Genomic DNA, 22,944 nt, shown 5'->3' on the forward strand with positions numbered 1-22,944 from the left:
GGGATTCTAGCACGACTAAAGAGCAAACACTGATTTCAAGAACGCAGTTCTCCCCCGGTCCGGAGTTCCGCAGCAGCTTTTCTGTGCTGCCGGTCTCCTTGCCCCAAAACTGTCCCTTTGTTCTGTAGGGCCCTAGCGCAAGTGCTGGGCGCGCCCGGGATGCTGAGCTTTCGGTCGGAGGTTTCAGCTGAGGATTTTTCTCTCTAGACTCAGATCACAGTTTCTCCCAGTCCTGATTGTTCACTGTTCTCTCCCGCCTCTGGCTTTTTTGGCCAATTCCTCTCCCTAACTCCCTACAAGAATTCACTCCCGGCTAGTGAGCTCTCCGGCTTGATACTGTAAACACACGGAGTCTCGGAATGACTCAGCCTGCAGTTTGTGATAAACCCCTCCACCCCCCTCCACGCTGCTCCCACGATCTCCTCCCCGTCCCCGTTCACATTATCAGATATCCACACTCACTCCTCTCCACATTTGTTCCTGGATTCTGTCCTTAACAGGAGCGAGCTGAGAACACTGTCCCTACTCTGCGGCCATCTTGGTCTCTCCCATGAGTCATTTTCTTTTTGCTCAATACCTTCAACCCTTACCTCCCCCTCCTTAACTGTCCTCTATGCATTTCTTAATTCAAAACTATCATAGTTCCTCAATTATTTGAGAAAAGGGTGGCCAGTTTTCTGTTTACCTGTTTAAATGAAATATAGTCATAACAAAGTAAGATAAACACAATTAAAATTTTATAGGATTTATCAGCTTTGAAGTCACAATTTTTAATTTTTTTTAGTGCAAGGGATTGACATTATTTTGAATTTTGTGCAAAATAAGGCTTTATAATAATATCACCACATTATTTCAATCTTTTGAATGCTCAAATTTTCATATAATATGATTTATGGAATGCAGAGAGTGGCAATTAATTTAATATCAAAGGTAATAAAAAATTATATGCTGTACTCAGTTCTATAGGTCAAATGATGGCTAAACATTTGTTTTTTCTCCTTCTTAATATTATCAGGCTAACATCCATGCAATGGCTACAAACTTTAGAATTAGAACAGAGAGACTTTAAAATTCATCTAATCTAAATTTCTAAATTTCCCACACCTATTTAAAAAAAATTATATATATATCCCCAAGCACTTTCTGAAACAAGGGCTCACCCATATGAAAACAGTCTAGTCCATTGATTTCTTGATAATTTTCTCAAATATTATCTTTCCTCCTGTTTCCATTTCAAAATGACACCTCCGTCCACCCAGAAACCTGGGATTCATTCTAGCCACCTCCCTCTCTTAATCCTTTCATCTAATCTGTCACCCAATTCTGAGATTCTACCTCCTTCTTTCCATCTCTTCTATCAGCTTGCCTAAGCCACTATCATATCTCCCTAATTCCCCCTCTCAGCCCATTTTTATCCATTCTCCACACAGGCACAAAGTGGAATTTTAAAAAATGTAAATATGTACTTGCAATAAAATCCAAAATCCTTAACATGCTCTACAAGGCCTTACACACTTGAGTTCTCTTTCTTCAGATCCATTGCCCACCACTCTGTTCTCTCATGAATGTGTGCCTATACCAGCCTTCTTTAGTTCCTGAAGATTTTCTGAACATCGTCCTATCTTAGGACTTTCAAACACAGTGCTCTCTTGCCTTGGAGTGATCTTGCATGGTTAAAGTCTACTCGCCCTTTAGGGTTCAGTTCAAATATACATTTTCAGACCTTTCACTTTTCCTTCATAAAATTTACCACCACTTAAATTTTACACATGTATAATTTATATGTGTACAGATATAATTAATGTATATATCATTACACATATGGTCATAGAAATGAATAACTTGTATAATATCTATTTCCTATCCCATGACAGTAAGCAGCACAGCTGCCTTATTTAACTGCTGCATTACTCCAAAGATAACTTTTTTCTGATTCACATTAAATACCTAATACACTGTATAGGATGCATTAATTTCTAATTAGTAGAAATAATTAATTTGGAAATTGTGCCATAGTTGAAATTTGCTTTATCAGTCACCTGATACATGTGAAACCCTGATGAAGAAGTACCTTTTAGTATAAAACGAAGTTGCATTCATTAAACTATATTGTTCTTGAGAAGTAAAGAATCAACATGTGAAAACACTTATACTTATTTAGGTTAACTTTAACATTAACAGTTCATACATAATTAAACTCACAGTCATGAGTCCAATAAATAAATGATTAGCTTGGGGACAGAATGGTCACCATTCACAGTATCATCTCATTTACTGTTTGGCAGAGGACATTATCTAGTTGCTGCAATTTAGCTACCATGTTTTCTAGTTAGTGGTAAGTGGAATAAATAAAAACAAAGATTATATATTATAACAACACAAATACAGACACCATTTATTGAGTACTTACCATGAGTTAAATGTATTTAATTTTTACAAGATATTATTATTACCCTATTTTACAGGTTGGAAAACTGAGCCCTGGAGAGCTTAAATTACTTGTCAGTCTAGTAGTGAAAGGAGCTTGGCATTGACAATAGGTTTGTCTGATTCCCCTCTTCCATGTGGTCTCTCAGGTGTGTTTTCCTGATCTACCCAGGGAGGGCATTGGGATTATGACTACAGAGGATCCATTCTTTTTTTTTTTTTTTTTTTGATATCTCCCTGTAATAGCACACAAAAGATTTAACTCAGAACTTTATAAGAAAAGGTTTAAGTAAAGAGAGTTATGTAGTTTACCGATGATTAAATTCAGTTTGTACACCTGAGTGTGTATTTAAGAAAAGATTATTAGTATTCGATCATGACCATGGTAGATTTTGGTATTACCACCAATTCCCCCAAAATGGACACTGATGAATCCTTACATAGGAAATGATCTACACTGAGTAACTATATAGTGACTTATATCTCCTAATTAATCTCCACAAGAACCTTGTTAACTCGTTATTTTCCATAAATGTGGCACAAAGGGTTCCCACAGTTACATGTCAGGAGCAGCAAGCTGTGAGGTAGTGATGCCTCTCCTAGCCTGCCAGGTGCAGCAGTGATGCGTCTCTGGGCACCGCACTGTGGCACTGCCATAGGAAAATGTTACAACCCTCTTGAACAGGAGGTGCTGTCTAAGGCGGGGACCCTTTGGGAAGAGCCATAATGACCTGCAGTTAAATCCTCCAGAAACAGCAGACTGCACTTGAGATGCGCAGAGCACACCCACCTCACCCCTGGTCGTATTTCTCCCAGCACGATCTTTGCGTTCCTAGTGGTAGATGCCCAAACTCATACCACTCCAGAATCAGGGTGATTCTAATGAGAGCCTCCCATCTCAGGCTCCAGAGCCTCCTCTGCTCTTGTGGGTCTTGTGGACACATTCCCAGACTTCATTGTTGTTTGCTGGGAAGGAAATCCTCATCTGGGGTGCATGCTGGTAGAGAAATCTCTGCCTTCAACCGGGCAGACTATCCTCTCCTCCTCTCTCTGTCTCCTGCAGGCATTTTCCCTCTGATTCACTGGGCTGTGGCTGGAAGCTTGTCTCTGCAGGTTTAACAGGCTGTGACACGTTTCTTGTCCGCAGTGTGGTTAATTGCATTAAGCCCATTGTATTCCAGGCACCAGAGTTTTAGACATGCCACCCTGTTTCGATTCAAAGCCTATCATTTTTTACTCAAACAGGTCTTCAAGGACTGTAGTAATATTTTACTGATTTTCTTTTCTAATAAACAAATACAAATGTTTTTACACTCTGGTTTCACTTGTAGCAACTCTGTTAAAATATTTAGCTGTGAAAATCGAAGACAGTTTAAGAAGTGTTGTAGACATCAACGCAGCCCTTCAATAATGTGTTCAATACTTCTAAAAGGGGTGGTAAATCAAGGATGAAATGAAACAGTAGACAGAGCAAAGGCAGATTTCACATATGGTAGCAGTTCTGTCACTTCAAGCCTCAAGACAGAACACTGAATCAAAATGCCAAATATGATGGATGATGCTTACACATCCCAGATGAGTTGCTTTGGCTGGTGATATAGAGCATGCTTTTCACACTATGTATTTTAAGTAAAATAAAAAAATTTAAATGTATGGCAAAATTTGGTTTCATCCCATGGGAACCTCCATGCCATGGAATATCTTTGTAGAGGTGCAAGTCCAGACATACCATTCCACAGTTTGTCCCACAGTGGTAGAGCAACAATGAAGAAGGAAGAGGTCAGCAGCTCTACCAGGGCACCCAAGGGTGGCCCACTGCAGAATCCTCATGTGCCAACCTCAACTCTCAGAGACTGATTCTATCCATTACTGTTGTTTCCTAATAGCCTCATTCACCAGCAGTTTTCTCAAGCTCAGGACCCTTTTCTTCCAGGCCCTGCATTCATGTTTCCTAAAAGTCTCCTTCTGTAGCTGTTCCCTAGTTCTCTTTCTGGCTCTGGTTTCTATTGAGGTTCCCCTGAAGTTATTTCATTCTGCTGTGTGAAACCTTTATTGTCAAGATCCAGGTTAGCCACTGACTGCTCTGATCCTGGGACTACATAAGATTCCCTTGCCCTCTTCTGAGGATTTGGTCCTGGGATAATATGTCCCCACAAGTTAAAAGTTTGAAATGCTGTCCTGGCATTCCTCCTTAACTGATTGAAGGGGATTGGTGTCACATTCCTCTCATCCTCTTGCTGTGCCTCTAATTTCAAGAGTCATGGGATAGAGCCACCTGTCCTCCACTAAATTTATCAATATATTTAGACAAGGCTAATCCTGCTACTGTACTGGGGTATCTATAGCCTTTGGGGCTGACACCACAGCATTGCCCAAGTGCAATTGAAGGTATGTGCCTGTGAAAGACACTTGTCAGAGATGGTACCTAATTGAGTGACCATAACTTTTCATGGCTTCTGTTGGCAATATTAGCTTTGTGGCATCATGGATACCATATGGCAATGTGTGAATTTCCTGGATCAGCCCCACTATTGCCTAAAATAGTTCCTTACATGTGGTCAGCAGGCTCAGTTGTCACAGAGACCATATTACAGGAGGGATTTTTCCAAATCAGTTTAAAAGCTGGAATTAATACTGTTAGATGAAGCAAAACATCTCCTCTTATCATTTCTTTTAACCTAAATTAGATTCAGCAAATTACCATCTACACACTAAATCTGGCTTACTGCCTGTTTGTGTAAATAAAGTTTTATGGGAATACAGACCCTAGGACTGTATCTTTGATTCTGAAGTTTGTTCCTTTGTGAACACAGGACTTTCTCAGTGTTTGTGAATGTACTCAGAGCATGTTATCTTTATTCAGTAGAGCTTAATTGACAGTGAAGAAGAATGATTTCTCCCAAAGAGATAGATATTTTAACTGTCAGAGCAGTGACTTGAGGAAAGAAGCTAATCAACTTCTGATTTTTCCTTTTGCCTACATAGCTAACGTTAATAATCACGGTGTTTCAGAACTAGTGCTTTAAATTCTATATGGAATAGAGAATTCTTTTCTCCTATTTGGTCCCATTTGTCTTACCATCTGTAAGTTTCACTTTTTCCTTTCTAGCTCTGTTTTGGATTTAATTTTTTCTCATTCCCCTTTCACTCTACTAGTTGGGAAGTTATGCAATATATTTTTCTAGTATATATTTGTTAAAGTCTAAAGTTAATCTCTGCCTCTAGAGTCCCATACAAGGTCTTTAACATGTTTATAATTACCTCTTTCCCTACAAGTTATGACACACTTTTTCACATTTTAGTACACATATGCATCTTAAATTTTGTGAATGTGTTTTAAAAATAAATTACATGAGATACTATTTTATTGTTTACTACAGTTTATGTTTGTTTAGTTTTGTCCATGTAATTGTAACCAAATGCAGTTCCCACTGCCTACTGCTTTGAAAGCCAACACTTGGGAGGCAGGTGCTGATGTAAAGGAAAGTGGTTTTACTTAGGTGCCGGCAACCTGGAAGATGGGGGACTGTTGTTTCAAAGCCCACCTCAGCATCTCAGGTGTCTTGGCTAGTTTATATAGGGGAACCGTGGGAGGAGGGGAACTAAGGAATTACTGGTGCTGTGTAGTTTCTCAGCTCTGTTCTTGGGTGTTTCAATGTTATCTCCTCCAAGTGTTATCATGTAATTTCATTGCTCTATCTCTAGCTGCACTGCTGATATCTGGGAATAGGACATGCAGGCAGCATTCCTGCTGGTTCTGATATGAGTTTCTGACACTTGCCCAACTTCTTGTGGTCTGGGTCATTCCTTGGTTAAGCAGGAGCTGCAACTGCTGGTGTCTATAAAATACTTATAAGGACTTCCAACCAAGATGGAGGCCTAGACAGACATGCTACATCTCCATCCACAACTAAGAAGGAATACAACTACCTCAAAGCTAGAGACAACCAGAAGTTCCAGAAAATAGAGCTGCATGGAAGTACAACAAAAAAAAAGATATAAAGAATATTCATTCATACAGGTAGGAACGGTGGAGACTGGGCAGAGAGAATGCGGTGTGGTGGAGGCAGTGGCAGCAGCAGTGGCACACCAGCATAAAGTGTAGTCACACATTCTAAAACGTGGGGAGGGACACCTGGAGAGCATTCCCAGCTCCTGACCAGACCATGAAGTTCATGATCCCAGAACCAGGGAAAATCAAGCCTCATTGCTTCTGACTATGCAAACCAGTGGGGGTTGGGGCAGAGGAAGAAACTTCCAGCCTCTCAGGAGAGTCTGCTTGTTTAAAGGGCCCCAATGGTCCTAGAATGTCTGCAGACCCAGCCGCTCTGGGAATGACAACCAAGGCAACAGCTAGAGAGGCATTAGTCCCATACAAAAGTGGGAGAAGTGCATGGAAAAAGGGCAAGTGCTTGGCAAGTGGCATTGTGCCCTCTTTGACCCCTACCCCATGCATAGTTCCACAACGTGGTGACAAATACCTAAGGTTCTGCCACTTACAGGATAACAGGAACAATAGCTCTACCTAAGACACAGAGGCAAACAAACACAGGAGCCAGTTAATAGGAGGAAACAGAGAGGTATGGCCCAAAAAGGGGAACAGATCAAGGTTCCAGTGGGAAAACTAAGTGACAAGGAGCTAGCCAACCTAACACATGAGGAGATAGCCAACCTAACAGACGTAGAATTTTAAACACTGGTGATAATGATGCTCACAGGCTTGATAGATATGCTTGAGTATGGCAAACATATAAGGGAAGAAGTGAAGGCTATGCTAAGTGAAACAAAGGAAAATCCTCACAAAAACAATGGTGAAGGGAAGGAAACCGAGGTTCAAATCAATGCTTTGGAATATAAGGAAGGAAAAAACAGTCAACCAGTACAGAATGAGGAAACAAGAATTTTAAAAAATGAAGAGAGGCTTAGGAACATCTGCGATAACTTTAAATGTGCCAATGTCTGAATCATAGGGGTGCCAGAAGAAGAAGAAGAGCAAGAAATAAAAAGCTTATGTGAAAACTAATGGAGGAAAACTTCCCAAATTTGCTGAAAGAAATAGACATACAAGTCCAGGAAGCTCAGAAAGTCCTAAACAAGCTAGACCCAAGAAGACCCACACCAAGAAACTTCATAATTAAAATGCCAAAGGTTCAAGATAATGACAGAATCTTAAAGGCAGCAAGAGAAAAGCAGAGCATTACCTACAAAGGGCTGCCTATAAGACTATCAACTGATTTCTCAAAAGAAACTTTGCAGGCAAGAAGTGACTGGCAAGAAGTATTCAATGTGATGAAAAGCAAGGACCTACAACCAAAATTACTCTATCCATCAAAGCTATCATTTAGAATGGAAGGACAGATGAAGTGCTTCACAGACAAGTTAAAGCTAAAAGAGTCCATTATCACCAAGCTATTATTGTATGAAATGTTAAAGGGACTTATTTAAGAAAAAGATCAAAACTATGAACACAAAAATGACAACAAACTCACAACTATCAACAACTGAATCTAAAAACTAAAAACAAAATTTAGCTAAGCAAATCAGAATTGGAACAGAATCATAAGTATAGGGATCATTTGGAGGATTATCAGCTGGCATGGGGAAGGGTGAGAAATGGGGAAATAGTGCAGGGATTAAGAAACATAATTGGTTGATACAAAATAGACATGGGGAAGTTAAGAATAATATAGGGAAGGGTGAAGCCAAAGAACTTATAAGCACGATCCATGAACATGAACTAAGGGGAGTAGAATTGCTGGGGGAAGGGGCGTAATGGGCAGGAGGGAGCAAAGGGGAAAAAATTGCGACTACTTCAACAACATAATAAAATATATTTAAAATACTTATAAGAAAATTTTAATACATTAATCTTCTATGAGATTGTTAGTACAGTCTACTCTAGAATTACTACTTTATTAGTATATTATGTTTACTTCAATCACTGTTACATATTTAGTCAATTTTGTCTTTTCATTCTATCTTCTAGCTTAGACATCCCATCTGGGAATTACATTTCTTCTTTAGTCGGTGTACATTCTTTCAAATTTGTGTTTGGTTAAAGTCTATTATTGAAAAATGCTATCATTTATTTATCTAAACATATATTTGTTTTATCTTCATTATTGAATTATAATTTTGCAAGGAATAGAATTCTAGGCCAACATATCCTTTTAGCACATTGAGGTCTTTTATCTATTGTACATTGTTTTCCATTGCTGTTTTTGAAAATCAGCTGTCAGTCTAATTGCTATCTCCTATTTTATCTGTGGCTGATTTCATAATTTCCTCTCTTGTTCTTCACTGTAATTATGGTGTGTCTTATTTATCAAGCTCACTTGGGATTCACTAGCTTCTTAAACTTGTGTGTTGATGCTTTTCCTCAGTTCTGTGAAACTCTCAGCAGTTATATGACTGTTTCTTTCAATTCTAGCCAACTCTTCCAACTCCATTTCAGTGTTTGTTGTATTTTCTTCACTCTATCATAGATCTTAAGCTCTTTTTTCTTGTTTTTAAAATTGCCTTTTCTTTCTAGGTGATTTCTAGAAAATTTCTTCAGGTGTATCTCCTAGCTCACTAATTTTTCTTCAGCTAAGTTTTAATCAGTGAAACCACATTAATTGAATTTTTAATTACAATACAGTAGTCTCTCTCTGTATTGTGGTTCACTTATCGCAGCCTCACTATATTATGAGATTTTAAAAAATATTATATTTAATTATTTATCGTGGATTTTTTGCTATATCACAGGATTTTGTGGTACTGTATATGTACTCATATGTGTAGTATTTATGATTTTAATGATTTTTGCCTAAATTTTTTCAAAAATATATTAAAAATATAATAAATGATTCTAACATTAAAAGAATATTAAATCAAAATAAAATACTGCACACCATTTACAGTATGTTTGTTTGTTTTTTTGCAGATGAACACATACATTACGCTGAAAATGAGATGTGTGCTCAAGCTCATTTGCCTGCGTGAGATTGTGCACGGCATATGATTGGATGATTGATGGAAGGTGACCAACCAGAGCATTGTCTTGTGTATCTTGGGTGCTGATTAGCTCAGTAACCATAGCATCAGTCTGTCTGCTATCCCACACTGTGCACATACATTCAGCATCTCGCTTTGTCCACTCCACTTCTACCTCTGATTGCTGTGTGTAGTTTTGCTCTGCAGTGTTGTGTTTTGTGAAATTTTCCTTAAAGATTGAATTTATTGTAAGCCCTATGATGCCACCCAAATGTTCTGCATCTTCTAAGGATTCTGACAGTGAATCCAAGCACCAGAGGAATATGCTTACCATAAAAGAGAAGGTGGAACTTCTCAACATGTTGAAGGAAGGGAGAAGCTATGCGTCTGTTGGCTGCCAGTATGGGATCAACGAGTCTACAGTTCGCTATATAAAGAAGGATGAGAAGAGTATCAGGTCTATGGCATCAGTGATTTTCAAAAAAGCAGCAGAGTGTCATTACTTCCCACAATAAGATCATTGTGAAGATGGAGTCTGCATTAGCTGTGTGGATAAACGATTGCAGAAAAAAGAATATCTCGCTGGATACAAACACCATCTGGACAAAGGCCAAGCAACTGTGTGATCACTTAGCAGCAAAAAGGGATGATCACAAAGGTGATGAGAATGAAGAAGAGGATGACAATGATGCTGAAGCAGGATTTTCAAGTGCTTTTCCAAACAGACCAACCCTATTCAGTGCCAGCAAGGGCTGGTTTGACAAATTTCAGAAGCGCTTTGGATTCAAGAGCATTTCTCTGCATGGAGAGGCTGCTCTGCAGATAAAGCTGGAGTCAAGGAGTACATGAACAACACGTTCAAAGACATCATCAAGGAAGAAGGCTATAAGTCTGAACAAGTTTTCAACATGGATGAAACAGGCTTATTCTCACACCTACATTATGAAGGAAGAAGCAAAAGCCCCTGCCTGGTTTCAAGGCCCAAAAAGATAGGATAACTTTAATCCTGTGTGGGAATGCTGCGGGCTTTATGATAAGTCCAGGGCTTATTTATAATTCCAAGAACCCAAGGGCCCTAAAAAACAAAAATAAGAATGTGTGGCCCATGTATTGGATGCAAAACCCTAAGGCCTGGATCATGAAATTCCTCGTGACTGATTGGTTTTATCAATGTTTTATCCTGGAAGCTAAGGTTTATTTGGCAGAGAAAGGCCTTGATTTCAAAGTGCTTCTGATAATGGGCAATGCTGGAGGCCATGCTGTCGACCTGATGTATGATGGAGTCCAGAAAGACTTCTTGCCATTGAACACCACATTACTCATTCAGCCAATGGATCAAGGCATTATTCACACTTTTAAGGCACTCTACACCTGAAATATCCTGAAAACCCATTGAAGCTATGGACTCAGATGAAGACTTTTCACTAAATGTGTACCAGCGTGAGTACACAATTTCATCGTGTCTCCAAAATATTCAAAAGGCCATAAAGGAGATGAAGAGTGAGACTTTGAATGCCAGCTGGAAAAAACTGTGGCCAGAAGTGGTCCATGATTACAAGAGATTATCTCCTGATGAAATCCATCACTGTGGGGTGGATAAGGCCATAAAGCTGGCAAAAATACTGGGAGGAGAGGGCTTCAGTGACATGACTACTGAAGATGTAAATACCCTGACCGATGTGCACTCTCAACCGTTGACAGACGATGACCTGGAGGAGCTAAGTCAGCAAATAAAGAAGAGGATGAGGAGCAAGACTAACAACGGGTAGAAGAGGAGGAGGTTGGCCTAACACTTGATTGTCTTGCAACCATGGTCAGAATGGCCAAAGAACTTCAATGAGTGGCTGAAGAATGGGACCCTCATATGGTTCATTCATTGCAGTTTGCAAATTCAATCGACAGTGCCATGTCCATTTACAAAAACATTCTCAATCAGAAGAAGCAGCACCAGCAACTCCCCATAACTATGTTCATCACTCAAACGAAGAGGTCAGTTACGCCTATGCCTTTAGTGGAAGTAAAAGTTACAGACAAGGCTGAAGATACTACTGCACCACCTGAAGAAGCACCTGATGAAGTGGTGCCTTTAGAAGAACTGTAATGCTCTTCTTTGTTATGCAGTACATTCATCTCATCTTCATCACCTTCATAGTCATCAGTACTGCACAGCTAATTCATCATCTTCATCATTCAAATTGTAGTATACTTCACTGGTGAGTACCCATATAAAATTTTACAGTACTGTATGCATATGTTGTTAAAGTTACATAGGTTTAAGAGTGTAGAATATATTTAAGAATATAAGTAGTATTTGTAAGTGTGGGAAAGGTTAATAAGGGACTGGGAATGGTTTATAAGTGTGTGGGAAAGATTTATAAAGCCTTAAAATATATATAAGTACTAAAATAAATGTAAGGTTCCTACTTCGCAGATTTTTACTTATCGTGGGGGTGTCTAGAATGTAATACCCATGGTAAGTGAGAGAATACTGTAGTTATGTTTTTAACTTCTAGAAATATTACTTGGTTCTTAGTTCATTCTCCTAGGCCTTTCTTTCTAATATTTTTCTCTATATTATTTTTCACTCTTTCTTTCCATATCTTTTAACCTAGTAAACATACTTATTTTATAATCTGATAATTTTAATATCTGATGTCTTATCCCTGATCTGTTAATTTTTGTTTCTGTTGCTCCTTGCAACAGACATTATTGTCATTGTTATAATTTTTTTATTGTGGGGCTTTCTCTGAAGGAACTGAAGGAAACCTTTGACACCTAGATTGAAGGTATAGAGAGGATCTGTATCTGCATCCTCTGGTTCTTGGGTCCCTTACCTACCTGGAATGACTTTAAGCTAATTTATAGGATTAAAGCTTTGGACTACCTATTTGGTGCAAATTTGGGCTGTACACCTGCTTTATGCCCAGCATGTTGTATAAATTGTAGAGATCTTTTTCTTCTACCCAGCCTAAATCTTTAAGACAGAACATTTCTAAAACTATCCCCTGAAGAGAGGAATGTAGGTTTATTCCCATTTCACATGTATCCTGATGGTTAGCTATTTGGTTGTAGCTGAGGTTTTTTTGCAGGGCAAGGGACATACTTCTTATGTTAGAAAGACCCTAGGCTTTGTCTCCTTTTCCTCAAGTCCTGGAAAGCTATAGAAATTTAAGTTCAGATTTACCTAAGTTTGGCAAATACTTCGGTTTGGAAATACCCACCTTATTTGTTCTCTTCCCTTTCAGAATTCCCACTTGCCAAGTCACCATTGCACATATATAAAATAGTTTTTTAAAAATATGATACCCAGAATTTTTGTTTTATGTGAGATCATCACTCAGATTTTTCCCTCATGCTAGAGACCAAAGTGTGGAATTGAGACTTTACGAAAACATCAACTTACATCTCTATCTAGCTTTTAAGTAACTTCATGTGAATATAACATACATTTAAATAAGATTTTTTTGTAACAGTTCATAAATTAAGATTTAACACAATGTTTATGGTTTTTGTTCTGATCATAATATTATTACATGCTCATTACAGACACTAAATGAAATAGAAATGTATCAATAAGAAAGTAATATCACCCATACTCCCACCACCCAGAAGAAACCACAACTCATCATTTGTTATATTTACTTTTATCAAGCTTTTGGCATGCTATTCTATTGTTAAATAGTTCAAAACACATTGCTTTAGTAGATTTATTTAATTGGAAAATGACCTTTTTTTTTGAGATGTAAATTATAGGATAGCATTATTTATCTCCCTTTCTATTCTGACATCATAGCAGATCAGTTAACTACTTGTAAGATAGTCTATATTCTTCAGTCTAATCTGTACTGCTGGATCTAATAAAAATAATTTATGCAGAAAACCATGAGGGAGTAGTGATTGAAGAAAGAGTGCCACTAGGTGAGGGGTGGTGATGTGTCTAGCTGTTAAAGACTAAGACTATGAAGCAAAGACATTGTCATCATTTAATGCTGCTAGAGGCTGTTCTTGGGCTCCATTTAACAGAAAGGGGCATACGATGAAATTAGAATTGGGATTGAAAGAATCATCTGTATTTTATAAATAAAATGCTTCAATATAATAATTCAATTACAATTAGGAAGTTTCACATTAGCTCAGACCTCTGTAGGCTCATCTCTGAGACAAGGATAGAGTTGTACCTACCTCACACCCCATGTGAAGACGTGAACATGCCCATGTTGACTCCCTGTGGTAGATGGGGACTTTATGTTCAAGCTACTAAAAACCTCTGAAAAAAAAATCTACAGTTGATCTGAAATATTTTGGTCAATAACCATGTGCTCCCCACCTCCAAAGCCTGGAAGAGACCCAATATCATGACTGGCAGAGATGTAAGTGGTGCAGAACACGGTGAAAGAGGATTCCAATGAAAGAAGCTAAGGACACAGATATCAACAAAGCAAGAAAACCTTGAACACCTCCCTCTACACCTCAATGAGCCAGAAAATAAAGTGTCATTTTTTAAAACTCATTCAACAAGAATGAGTACACTGTTCTTTGACTCTTTATTTAGGGTGAGTAGGATCTCCTTCTATTACAAAAAGTGCACGCTCTGGTGTCACAAAGATCTGAGTCCAAATGTTAACTTCCTAGCTGTGTGCACTCATAAGAGATATTTAACATCTCACCTATAACATACTGATGATAATGTCTATCATTGCAGAGTTGCTGGAAAGATAGAAAATGACCTCTCTAATGCACTTGGCACAAGATAAAAGGCAGTGATTTCACCTGACTATGTAAGTCCATGATTTCTAGGACCATTCCTTGATGATTATTTCTTCTAAAATAGCTATCATGTAGTAGTTATCCTACAAGGAGCCCCTCAATAAATGGATAAATTAATCTGGCATAAAATCTGGAAGACAGAGGCAAAAGTTACACTGCTATCCTATCAATAAGCTTTCAGTGGGACCAACCTTGTTGATGTCTTCAGACTAGGTGTTCTAACTACTCCAAGGATGAAAGTTATCACTTCTCTGCCTGCTGCAGCCTCAGGGATCTGGATTTGGTGGTGCCCCCTTATTTCCATGCTTATTGCCTGAGTCCTGCCCAACAGATTCTGTCCAACAGACTGACTAGATGTCCATCCATACCAGCTTTTGGTGTCCCTCACCTCCCTTTGCCCTTTCCCATTGACTTCTCAGCCTGACAACCTGCTCCACTCATGTAGCCAGGATTCACCCCTCCCACATGCCACTCATGGAAAATAGGAACCAGATGGAAGCAGAAGGGAGGAAATGTGTTTGCAGGTATGGCAGAAGAGGTCATTGAAAGTTGAGCCCTGCTATGAAAAATGATCAAATTATGTTAGTAGGAGGCATGTTTAATAAATTATAGCAGTGAAGTAGTAGGGCAATGTGAGGTAAATGAAATAACACAATGTGATAATCCCACCAATAATGTTAGAATGCTTACATGTATTAGTCTAAAGTACTCCCTGATGAGACGGCTGAATGGTTGAACATTCTGGAAGGCTTCTCTCTAAATTATGGGATCCCCTGGAGTCAGGGAAGGAAGATCTTTCCCGGTCTTCTCAGAGTGGCTGGATTTACCCCTCAGTCCAGAATGCTTTCCTCTAATTAACAAATAATGAGTTTAAGGACAACTAGTAAAGTACTGTCTTGCTCTCTTCCTTGTGGAAAGAATTTGCATATGCCTCTTGCAGGTTCTCTGCTCAGGTGGAAAAGATTGGTAAAGTCCCTCTGCTTATCTTCCACCTTGAAAATTGGTATCTGAACAGAGGAGACACAATAGACATTCCTTAGCCTGGTAGTTGGTTTACTTGTTCACAAACCTGGGATCAGCTGCTTTGTCAACTTTCAGGTTTCTATTTAGAGGCATAAAAGAAAAAAAAACAAGAAGGAAAAAGAAGCCTTTATTCAGAATTCCTAGGCTCACATAAAATAGAGTTGTTAAATTCAAGACCAAACTGCTTAGATAATCAACTCACAGTACTGTTATTAATTTATGTATTAAGAAGTTGATATCCATTTCTAGATTGTTTTCATTTGATAATTAAGTAGTACTACCCCTAAGGGAGACAACAATGATTGAATTGTCCCTATGTCTTAGCAGACCCCTCGCTGGCTGATAAGTCCTTCCATAGTACAATTGCACATTCACTGAGGGCCTGATTACTGTGTGTGGCATGGAGGGGTGTGCCTCCTGCCTTCTGCCAGTCACTCTTGGATGCCTCTGTCGACCCTCCCCACTACCCCTCTGAACTCACCAAATATGACTCCCACTTGTCAGAGAAAACTGGAAACCAAATGGGAGCCCAGAGAGATGGCTCTTGACGCAAACAATTCATTGATCAGTTCTTTCAAGCCTGGGATGAATTTTGGGGTTATTGGCCTTTGCATTTAGGTTATAAAATGATCTAATTAACCAGACTCAGATAGCATATAACTCCCCATGGGGTAGTTACAGAGCTTCATCTGTGGTACTTCCCGTTGTTAGAAATAGGGGATGCCAATTATGTTTGGAGCAGTGGCCAAATATCTATCAAAGGCTGGAAAATAGTCAGCTCTGGTATTTGTAAGTAACACAGGGCTTTGTCACAGCCTCCAGAAGTCAGAAGCTAACAATTTTACTGGCTGTATCACTAAAATGTTTCTGTTTTGACAAGGAGCTGGCAAGAACTGTATTCCCTTACTTTGCATAAATGGCTAAAACAGCTGTTTTACGATTGTCTTCTGGAATGGCAGATGATGGCAAACTATTAGCTGCCTTGTTGCTCCTGGGGCCCTCAAGGCATTCCGGAATTGATAAAGTTGTAAAACAAGTACATATGTGCATAGGTATCCACTTGGACATTTGATTTATTGTTTGTGTCTGTTGGTTTGTTTCAAGATCCCCAAACAAAATAAAAATGGTTTACTGGTAACATGTGTCTTAGGAAAAGTCTGAGCTATTACACAGAAACTTCTGGAACATATTTATCTCTGGTAACCAATTTATCCCTGATTCAAGTACCCAACCACTAGTGTTCCTCTGGGCATGAAGGGCAGTGCTCCTGGTCCCATTGAGTGGCCCCTGCTTTCCTGCTTATTTTGCTATGATCTCCTACCTCTCAATTTCTCTCATTATTGGCCCCTTCTTATAGTATCTCACCCCACTGTGTTTCTGAAAACTCCACCTCCCCAGAAACCTTATTGTCTATTTTCCATCCTCTGTTTAGAGGTTTCCCTTGTCAACTGATATCTGTTGGTCTCAATTCAACACCAATAGGAACCCCCAGTTTGGGGTGCGATGAAGAAAGTTCAAACAGCTCAATTTTGATACAGCATGGCTCTGGGACAGCATGGCTCTGAGGTGGCCTTGGGGAGAGCTGGTCTTTGGGGAGGTAGCTCTCTGGCTAGACAACTAGCTTTGCTCTGGTCTTCTACACCTGCTCTAGTCTGCTCCACTCTGCCCTGCACCCATCTGCTTCTCTTTGCTCCTGTGCTGGTCTGCTCTGATCTTCTCTGGCAATATATCTTTGGTGTTTCATCTTCAATGTTTCAGCTCCACCTGAGGAACCACAAGCTTCAACCTTTGGTGGAAAGAGAAAGTGTGCTCTCTGAGCCAGAAAAGAGCTAACTTACATAGAAATACCCACCCCTATTCCCTGATTGGTCTCTCCTCATGCAAATAAGGACTTCATATCCTCACAGTTCGATTGGTCTAAAAAGCACTGTCCTGAATGGTCAGATGGGGCATCTCTGACTGGTCAGTAAAACATGTTGATGGAGATATAACTGCAGAATTGTGATTGGATGAGGAAAGCCTTATTCCTATTGGTTGAAATACAATTCCAGGAACTTCTTTATAAGAGCTGGCTCTGATGGCAGAAACACAGTGTAGGCAGGAAGTTCAGTGCAAGAGGCAGGCAGGCTGTTTAGTGCAGGCTTCTCCCTGAATTGCAGTTTGTGTAAGAGGCCCCTATGTAGAAATGGCTGCTAGGCTCTGTTTGTATGTTATTTTTTAAATTCAGTTAAACCACCACAAGCCACCAGGAGTCCTCTTGGTAGATCTCTACTTTCTTTCTTCATATCTCTTTCAGTATTTGATCTTGTTTTGACCATATGTCAAAAATATATAGAAAATAATCAAGGAAAATTCTAATAGGAAAAATGATAAGTTTGAAATATTTCTATATAATAACATGCTACTGATATCTAGTTGAAAAAAGAGTCAGTAGAAATTCTTCACCTCTCTGGATTCAAAGGGATGGAGCCCTTGATTTTTGAGAGGACTGTTTATCCCACAGGAAAGGGACTAATAGGCTCTTCTTCTGGGAGGCTGGTTTATGGAGATGATGAGGTTGAGAGGCAGAAAGGTAAAGGGGCATCCTTGGTTCACTCCATAGGCCAAAGAGATAAAACTGTTACCAGATCTAGAGTCCCAAGACAGCTCCAAAGTCCTTTATTAACCAGAGTCACCCACACAGGCCAGCAGTGGCCTGCTCACCATGCTATTTGGGAAAGGAGAGCTCTCGAAGGCACAATGATATCTCATTATCTTTCAAGCATTGCCTACCTCCCCCAGTCACCAAAAGCAATGAAGAGAATAAAGTGTTGAGGTGGCTGTGATTGGTAGCCATGCTTGATAGCTTTTTTCTGGCAGAAGATTGTTTGGAAAGAGAAAGAATGCGATCATAATTTCTATTCATTTTGCTATTTGGTTGACTTGGAGGCCTAGTTCTTAAGTCAAAAGCCAAGCAGAGAGGGAAAAACAGCAAAGCTGATATTTCTATTGTGTGCAAGGCTCGTGGACACTTCATTTTTTTTCCACTAAACTGTCACAATGATCCCAATTTTTAGATGAGGGATGGAGGCTAACCTTGATTATATACCTTGCTGACTATGAGTAAATGCTGGAGCTGAGATTTTAAATCGGGATTGCTTGCTCCCAAAGTCTTTCTTTCTAGTGTCTGAGGCCCAACATGTCAAGAATCCAGGTCCCAAGGGCACAGTGAAAGAGAATCTGGCCATCATTGGGGTTTCAAGTCAGCTTATTAGAAGTGTTTGCAGGCATTCATTCTGATGGGTGATCCAGCATGATCAGGGTTGTCTCACACACCTCAGACAGACAGGAAATAGCTGACAGTCCCATGCTCTCTGACAGGCAGAGGCATAAGTGGGTCCATGGAGAAGATGCAACCTCTGCTAGGGAAGGAAGAAGTGGTTAGGCAGAAGCTAAGGTCAACTGGACAGGCCACATTATTTGGCTTTAAGTATTCAGAAGTGTAGCAGAAGCTGCTGAAACTAGCAATAAAATCCTATTGATTTCTATATAGCAGGCTATTATCACAACTAGTTCTAGTAAAAATTAATGTACTCTTCCTTTAACCAACCAAGAAATTAACCACTACTAGTGAATGAATAATTGTGATATAAAAGGACTAATGCTCAACAATGGAATCTGCTTGAAATACAGCATAAAACCTATAAATTTGTTATAAGTTTAGCTTTAAAACATACTGAAAATTTGATGTCAAATTATATTTGATAGAAAAATAACAAGAGCAAATTGGTCTAACTTTTATTAATAAAGTTCAAGATATAGGAAGTGATATTAAATTGAAGCAATGTTAAATATCTCCTCTTATGTGGGCTACACAAAATCTACCATGTCATGATTTTCCTCTGGTAGTTAGGGAAATATATCTGAAGTTTTTATAGCTTAAGGTTTCATATTTTAAAATAGGATATTACCTCCGAATCTTTGGAAAAGATACTAGCAGGCAAAACCTAGTATTTTAACAAGAAACTTAAAATACAGCCTTAGTGAAGAGCCATATAAAACAGTAAAATTTTAATGACAAGGGGCAATATGAAGGACTTAATTTATATATGTAATATTATTCAAAATGGAATATGTATGCATATGTGTGCATGCATGTGGGCAGGAATGTTAGAAAAATAGGCCCCCAAAATAGGCCAAAGTTTGTTGGCTTCTATAAAACATGTTGCTTTTATATTTAGAGGAAACAAGCTATATGACAATCACAAACAATACCCTGATGTATAGACAACCACCCAGAATATCACTGGGCCAAACCCTTGGCCAGCTGTAGGAAGCTGGCAAGTGTGGGGTTTTCCCCAAGAATTCCCCTAGGAGGCTCTTTGCTAAGCCCACCCACCATTTATTCCAGCATCTCATCAGAGAATGTGGACTCAGGTGTTTGCTCTTGTTCATTTAAACTGTATGTAAGGTGCTAACTTAATACTATCTATTCTTAATAGGTATATGATTTAAACAAGTAACTTTCTAATGGTAGGAATTCAAGAAGCAGAAGAAATACACTTGTGTAGTCCACACTGGTCAGTCCTCTGAACTCCAGCCAACTTATCTACGTGGCACAGCAGACCCAGAGCCCAGGCCCACAGTAGCATGAGGGGCCCATTAAAATGATTGAATTATGAATTATTTTAAAATCAGAAGAAAAACTGAATATAATAGCAAACATAAAATAATGAATTCAGCCTGCATTATATTCATATTATACCAATACAGTCATACAATATAAATCTTAATCTTTTTTTATGGAAGAAGAGGAGAAGGAGGCATAAATGCCTAGGGCTCATAAAATCGTAATGAAGTCTGCCATGAATTCATAGCACACTGAGTTTGTCACGCCCCTGAACCAATAACACCTCTTAGACAAAAGCACAACTAAACCCATAGCATCGTGCTCACGGCACCCCTGAGCTCACAGCATCCTTGAAATCATAGCCCCATAAATCAGAGCTCCTGATCTCATAACACCACTGAACTCATCCCCTCTGAGCTCATAGCCCCTTGAACTCTTAACACATCTGAGCTCATAGCATCTCTGAACTCATTGCACCCCTAAGGTCATGACATCCTTGAAATTATAGCACTCCAGAGCTCATAGCATTTATGAACTCATAGCACCCTAAAGCACCACCCTCACCTCTTAGTACCCCTAAGCTTGTATCACTCCTGACTTGGAGCACTCTACTATATCCTGTCATGCCTGACTCACCCTAACTTATGAGGTAGCCCCATAATAAGTTATTATTCAAATAACTAATCAATGGAAGAAAATGTCACATTTACTAGGAAATTGGTGTTACTGATCTATACAAACAATGTTGTTTGTGTTATATTTTTATTTGAGAAAAGATGTTAACGCTTTTTATTGTATTGTACATTGTCTTACACAGAACGAAGTACACATATGAAAAGCCTGGATTTCGAAGTCCGGATGGTTTGACCCAGGATCTAACATCTATTAGATACTAAACCTTATGGGTATTACTTAACTGGCCTGAGGCTCGGTTTCCTATCTGCTAAATGGAGGTAACATTTATTTTTAGAGTCTTCATATAGTTAATATGAAACAAATGCAAAGTGCTGGCACTTCTCTGGAAAACAGTATTCACTCAATAAATGGTTGCACAACAGATCATTTCACAACAATGTCTGGAGCCTGACCTGTTCCAAATTATTGGTATTTGTGGAGTTTATCTAGTTTAATGGGAAAAGCTGTAATGACTAGAAAGTAAGACACTTGTCCAAAGGATGTGTTTAATGATGTGAGACTCAAAATTTGGTAGGAAATGAATGATTTAGGAAAATATATTTGGCTTAAAAAATGTTTTATGTTTATAAATGTCTCATGCATAACAATTAAATCACCTACTGAAATTCAATAATCATTTGGCATAAACCAAAAACATGTGGTTTTACTTAAAATGTAAAAGACAAGCCAGTATATAAAACATACTGACATATATTTGTTCAACCATCATTTCTGGATCCACAAATAATTATTGAACACTTACTTTGTGTTTCTAGTCACTGAGGATTCATTAGCGAGTGAGACAAAGTCTTTCTCTTCATGGAACTTACCTTCTCCTGGGGGAGGGAGAAAACCGACAAGGAAATTGCATACTAGTGGCGTGTTCCTGAGAGTCCATTACATCATTTTGCATTATAACCATCATGTATTAGTTCAGAAGAAAAAATTCAGGTTAACAGTATAGACAGTAATATGGTGTGGAGGGGTTGCAGAGGAGGTAAGTTTTGACCAAATGTTTGGAGAAGTCAAGAATATATCTTACTTGCTCTTTCTCCCCCATGATGCTGAGGACAAAGTCTGAGGCACTGTAGGCTCTTCAGACAGTTTTACTAAGTCAATGTTATCAATATTATAAAAATATCCAATATGACTAACATGCTCTGGTATTCATTAATTATTTTTTAAGATTTACTTTAAGATACGTTTCCCTTGCCCAGGAAGCCTTCAATTATCACTGAAATGAAAGTACTGCATCACCATAGAAACTAATTTGACTTTATGGCTTCTATTGCAAATGATGTGTGTACATACTTGGAAGGGGAATTCTAGTCATTGATATCCCAGTTAACAGTGAGTCACTAGATGTCACATTTAGCAATGTTGATGCTCAATTATAGGAAATTGGGTCACAGGAAAATATACTTGACACTAAAATTTTACTGCACGTAATCCAATCATTGATGATTTAGAAACACCTTAAGGTCTTGTGGTGTCTCTTGTGACTATCACTTGATTCATAAAGAATTATAGGGTAGAGATCAGAGAGAGATGGCATGAATGCATTCAGACAATAATGGAAATTTTTGTTGGTGGTAGGACAGTGGATATATCACACATCTATCACAAAGCTGTGAAATAAGTTCCACATGAAATAAAAATGAAGTAGTAAAAAGTTGAAAAGAGAAAATTAGACCCTCTCACTTTGGAGACATAATATCAAGTCATCCTGGAGGTTATGTACGCTAGTGGCTTTGTTAGCAGGATGGCAGCTGTCACGGACCTGTCCTCACACTGTCCCAGGCTATGGGTACAGGGCCTGCACTGATCGAAAAAGGAAAGGCATGCCTCACCTTCAGGCTACACATATCTGAGGTTCCCTGTCCTGATCACATCCTCATGAGCTGTGTTTGGTCTGAGGCCACCTGTTCTGCTTCCTTCTTCCCCTTTGTCTTGATGGTCATTGTCAATCTATTTTGCTTTATCTGGTCCCCAGCCCACTTCAAAACTTGTTTCCAGAAAGAATTTAATTTAAAATCCTTCACTTTTTGGAGCAACGTGTGTGAGTCTATGTTTTCTTCTTTTCCACAGCATTTGTGTTTTAATTTTAATTTTAATTTTATCTAGAAGAACTATGTCTCTTGTTACAGTTTCATAAAATGGGAAAGGTAGATCCCCTCACCACATCTGGGGAGGGGTTAACAGATAATATGTATCATCATCATCATTACCACCACTCATACACCTTCAAAGCTCTTTCATAGGCACCATCTTCTTCAATACCCTAAAATGGCATCTACAGTCTGCCAACTGCTTCACCTACTCTTATGGCTTGCTCTGGCTCTTGTAAAAAATACTCAAAGACCCTTTCTAGTTCTAATATCCTACAATTCACTGATTCCATGGAACAGGTTCCTATAAACTTATCATTTTATCTAATCTACAGTTACAACTATTTATTTCCATACATT

At 38.9% G+C, this 22,944-nt stretch overlaps 1 protein-coding gene across 2 annotated transcripts in view; it reads left to right on the forward strand.

Annotated features, from left to right (window-relative positions):
• The window catches only part of LRRC30 (leucine rich repeat containing 30), a 63,536-nt gene that overhangs the window by 35,570 nt on the left and 5,022 nt on the right, over positions 1–22,944 (forward strand). Inside the window, exons 2-3 of one of the 2 annotated variants that reach the window (XR_016512728.1) lie at positions 14,105–14,180; positions 20,619–20,754. The gene's annotated coding sequence lies outside the window, so the exon portion shown is untranslated. The remainder of the gene's footprint in view (positions 1–14,104; positions 14,181–20,618; positions 20,755–22,944) is intronic. The other variant, XR_016512729.1, reaches the window with a different exon arrangement.

The sequence above is a fragment of the Furipterus horrens genome, unplaced genomic scaffold, assembly GCF_987537825.1.
Source record: "Furipterus horrens unplaced genomic scaffold, mFurHor1.1.pri manual_scaffold_8, whole genome shotgun sequence".
Lineage (NCBI taxonomy): Eukaryota > Metazoa > Chordata > Mammalia > Chiroptera > Furipteridae > Furipterus > Furipterus horrens.